Below are 5193 nucleotides of genomic sequence, written 5' to 3'. Positions count from 1 at the left end.
GAGACAGCATTGCTTGTGCTTTTGTAGTTCCATACGATTGTGTATTAAAGACAAGTTATAACGTAGAGAGCATCTTCTTGCCGAGGGCTAAGGAATAAATCATGTTCTTTCATTTTTTTGTTGTTTTTATATTCAAAATTTCTATTAACTTAATATAAGCTAAATTAATTTGTGTATGGGGATGAGTGTAAATGTAACTTGAGAGATGTATGTTTTTGACGTCATGCAATGGAATAACAACCTAATAAAGAACAAATGTAGTGAATAATATTTTCAACATTAACTCTCAATTTGACTCATTATTCCGTGGCAGTTCCTTTATTTCTTTACCTTCCCAACCAAGTTCTCAGGCTGAGTTAACAGGTCTGATTCTCCCGTTTTGAGACTTAAATGCTCCTAATGGCAACGCTGGTAGCAATGTTCACACGTCACCCTGCCTATTAAAATGTGCCAGCCCAGCCCCCATGTGAAACACGTGGATACTCTGACAGCAGTGGCAGCTGATTTGCTGGTGTCAGGGATCACCTGAGTGAGCAACAAACGGGAACAGCTTGAAAGCTTCCCCTGCACACGCCACACTAATATCAGCAGAGAAGGCAATATTCCTGGATGTGGTTGTTGACCAGATGTTGGAAGCCATTGAGGAGAGGAGGCCACCCTGTTTCTCAAGGTAGACAGGAGACTACCTGCTAACATAATGGCAGAAGCCTGGGGAAGTATGGCTGAAGCTGTCAGCAGAAACAGTTTGCTCAGAGGACAGCCTTTTGGTGCAGGAAGAAAATTAACAACCTCCTTAATGTTGCAAGAGAGAGTACCTGTTTGTGTCCCTGGCATCATTGGCAACCCTAGCCACAGCCGTGTTACAATAAGCATACCCAGTCTTCAACTAGCCAGCCTACCAGCATGTCCCTCAGAACCTCCATTTCGACTCCCGTCCCCCACTGAACTCCATCAGCCTCACCCCCTCCCTGCACCACTCAGGTTTGCCTCAGATCCCACATATGGCACTGATGATTAAGCCCCCAAACCCCTGTGGCCAGCCTCTCAAAATCTCTTTTTCTTCTCCCAAAGGATAAAATGGCACATAACAAGAGGGGGAAGACAGGGCGTATGCATGCTGAGGGCCCTCACATCATTTGAAGAAAGGGCCCTGGAAATTGCAGGAAAGGACCAGGAGCACTCAGCCAACTGTGAGGTTTGGATGCCAGAGCAAGTTTTACTCCAAACCACGTTCATCCTGATCTGAAATGAGTTTAACATTTTCCACACCATTGAGGGTTCCAAAAGCTAACGCACCTCCTTTCTGTTCACCACCCGATGAGGCTACGCCACCTGGGGTTGCATTTACTCATCCAACCTTCAGAGAACCTCAGACTACAGCTCTGGGGATGACACTGAATTCTCAGCACTACTGTCACCTGCACCATTCAAAGACACTTCCATGTTTGCGGTCAGGCTTCTGGTGAGTACCACGCAGCTGCTGTTGCACATCGAGTGGGGGTAGGAACTTCCAGGCGAGCTGAGAATTGCAGAACGGCTGGGTCCCAGGAACCATTTACCCCAGAGTTTGTGTGGAGTTTGCACATTCTCCTTGTGTCTGTGTGGGTTTCCTCCGGGTGCTCCAGTTTCCTCCCACAGTCCAAAGATGTGCTAAAATTGTCCCTTAGTGTTCTGAGATGTGTAGGTTAGAGGGATTAGCGGGTAAATACGTAGGATATGGGGGTAGTGAATGGCTGGGATTGGGGTCGGTGCAGACTCGATGGGCCAAATGGCCCCAACACCGACGCATCTATTGGTATTCAGGAAGAACACAGTGGCATCATCAGCGACACCTGAAAGTCGACAGGATTCCTTCAGATCCAGTTCCTCTACAAGTTGCCTGGCAAGGGCTTCACATTAAAAAGTCTGACAACACCAGGTTTTAGTCCAACCTATTTATTTGATAATATACTCGCAAGCTTTCGAGGGGTTACCCTCTTCGTCAGGTGAATGGAGAGTTCTGGCCTCAGACAGAGCATATAAAGCACAGACAGTTTAGAGATTACTGATTAAAATGCGAATCCTTACACCTAACCTGCTGCTTCACATGGCATGGAATGCAGCGGGCTGCCTCCACCTCTAATGTGCAGTCTGGGGAATACCTAGAAGGAGCAGGGGATCTCAAAGTTACAGGAGCACTGAGTTGACATGGATGAAATATAGTTTATTATTGTTAGAAGTAGGTTTACATTAACACTGCAATGAAGTCACTGTGAAAATCCCCTAGTTGTCACACTCTGGTGCCTGCTCGGGAGAATTTAGCATAGCCAAAGCACCTAACCAGCATGTCTTTTGGACTGTGAGAAAATCAGAGCACCCGGAGGAAACTTACGCAGACACGGGGAGGATGTGCAGACAGTGACCCAAGCCAGTAATCGAACCCGGGTTCCTGGCGCTATGAGGCAGCAGTGCTAACCAAAGTGTTACGAGAGAAGTGAGCATCATTAAAACATTGTTCCCCTTAACTCTTTCACTTGTAGATTCAGCCTCAGCTGGGGTAGTGGGATTGATGTGGATGGCTCTCCTGTCCCCAGCACAACACTCATGGTCTCACAGACCATATAAACTTATCCTTCAATAGGAGGCCACGTGAGTCGGAGTGAGATAGGCCAGTTCATATTATGTCACTCGCTCTGCAGGAATTCCTCATCCTCGGCCAAACCCAGTCATCCACCAGACTAACTGTGAGCCAGATGAAAATGTCCCCATCACACATATAGGGATGGAAAGGGAGGTCAGTGGAAAATTTTGAGATAGACAAGAGTCTGATCTCTGGTTACCATGAGGATCACCGCAGCTTTCCTAACAATGAGTCATCATCAAACTCCTGCCTTGCGATCAGACCTGGTGACACTGCAAACCCTGCTGTGATGTTATGTTGATCCTTAGGAAGCGGGACAGGATGCATAAAATGGGACGGGGAGAGTGTAGAGGGCAAGGTATGGTGGAGAAGGGTGGGTGTTCCAGAGGAAGAGTCTAAGGGGTGGTGGGGATTGAGTTGCTATTTCTGGTTCCCTTTAGGCAGCAAATCCGGAGGCAATGGAAGCTCCCTGAGCCCTGTGTCTTATAGCACCCTGGCCGGCACCTGTCCAGCTTTCTCTAGGCCCTCCTCAGTGTCCTCCTTCTCCACATCCCACTCCTCAGGGGCTGTGTCTTCCTCCTCCTCCAACATGTCGCCCCGCTGCTGTGCAAGTTTGTGGAGCACACAGCAAGCGACCACAATCTTTGCAACAAACTCTGGGCTATATTGCAAGCCTCACCAGACTGCTCCAGACATCTGAACTACACCTTTAGAAGGCCAATTCACCACTCAACATTCCTGGTGCAGAGTGGGCCTCATTATAACAATCCTCTGCCTCGGTCTGTGGCTGTATACAGGGTGTTATTAGCCACTACCTCAGTTGGTAACTCTTGTCCTCAATTGCCAACCCCTCAGCTGAGGGTTACCCTCGAATGGTAGGGTTAGAGTACCTGTAGATTTGACAGGATGTAGGTGTTGAGCATGTTGCCTGGGTAACGTGCACAGATATGCATGATATTCAACTTGTGGTCATGCACTGGCTGTTCAGAGAGTGGAAGCCCTTCCTGTTGGTGTAGGGCATTCTCTGTTGAGACAGTGCTTGTAGGGTGACATGTACGCTATCAATTGCCCTGTGGACCTGGGGCATCCCGGTGATGGCTTTGAATCCTGCAGCCCAGGCATCCTGATGGGCCTGGTTCAGGTAGAAGCTGATGTAATCTGATGCTCGGGTATAAGAGGCATCCATGACATGGTGGATGAAACTGTGCATGAATGACTGTGAGATCCCATCCAGGTCTCCGCTCAAGCCCTGGAAAGATCCACTGACAAAGAGATTGATGGCGATAGTGACCTTTACAGCCTCCTCATTCTTGGTGCCAGGTGATCGAGAACCTGGCACATGCTGTACTATCTCCCTTTGCAGGCGCGCTCTTCTGTGACACATGCGGCCCAGCAGCTCCTCCAAATGCCAGAGCTTCCTGTTGAGCCGGGGTCTACAGTCTCGCTGCCTTCTTGCCCCTTACTCACCCTGATGGGCAGCTGGCACCTGAGCCTCTGCAGCAGCCCCTGATCTTTAGGTTCCGGCTCCTGCAGTATAGGTTTGTACCTGGGTTGTCCCTGGGCAACCTCCTGCTTGCCTCAGTGCTAACAACCAGAACCATCACTGTCCGGAATGACTCCTGTCCAAAATCCATTCTCAGTCTGTAAGGACAAGGAAAAGAGAGCAAGAAAGAGATACTTCGCAAAGTTATCCATCTTTGCATTCTAACATTCCTCCCCCCCCCATCATTTTTTGTTGCAGCGGCTGGAGGGGGCCAACCCTTAACATTGTTCCCCCCACTCTTTTTGATTCATGGCCACATATCCCCATCATCCCTCCCTTCACAGCGCCTATGGAATACTTTAGGATGTGCTGAAAGTGGTGAAGACCGAAGGTTTCCTTCAGTAGAAGGAGGTGAACCTCGACAGAAGCTGTGTTGTACTGAGTGACACTGGTACTGGTTCGAACCCGAGTTTCCATTGCGCTCTTTGGTGAGACCCAGCAAGTTTCTGGGGGTGATAATGCCATCCAGTGGGATAAGGTTGAGACATGAGGGAGCACCTGGCATCATCTTTTAAGGAGCTTCCCGTGTGTGTCTCAGTGCTGCAGCTGTTTCTGTGACATGGGTTACCTGGAAGCACTTTCAGCTGCTATGGGGGCACATGACCCTTGAGTACACTCACTTTGATGATTCCCCTCCACCATCTGGTGTTGGACTGTGAATGAAGGGAGTTCCTTGGTGTGTGCCAATGTCCAACGCTCATGTAGGGTTTGAAGCGTGAGAGGTCCTGGCTCAGTGACACTTGCTGTGTGTGAGGGGAATTAACACTAGGGCTGGCCTGAGTCGGGGGTCTGTATATGGTGACAGGACAATGCCAGATTGTGAGAGGTTAACAGGTACAGTATGAAGGGATCCATATGTCCTTGGTGTGTGGTTCCCATGGAACCAGGAAGTCAGAGCTGAGAATGGAAAGAGAGAGGAACCAACATTTGATTTGGATAGCGTGGTAGCATACTGATTAGCACTGCTGCCTCACAGCGCCAGGGACCTGGGTTTGATTCTCAGCTTGGGTCACTGTCTATGTGGAGTTTG

This window comes from Carcharhinus amblyrhynchos, chromosome 20, assembly GCF_965287045.1.
Source record: "Carcharhinus amblyrhynchos chromosome 20, sCarAmb.v2.hapA, whole genome shotgun sequence".
NCBI classification, from domain to species: domain Eukaryota; kingdom Metazoa; phylum Chordata; class Chondrichthyes; order Carcharhiniformes; family Carcharhinidae; genus Carcharhinus; species Carcharhinus amblyrhynchos.
Note: the sequence above shows the minus strand (reverse complement) of the source record.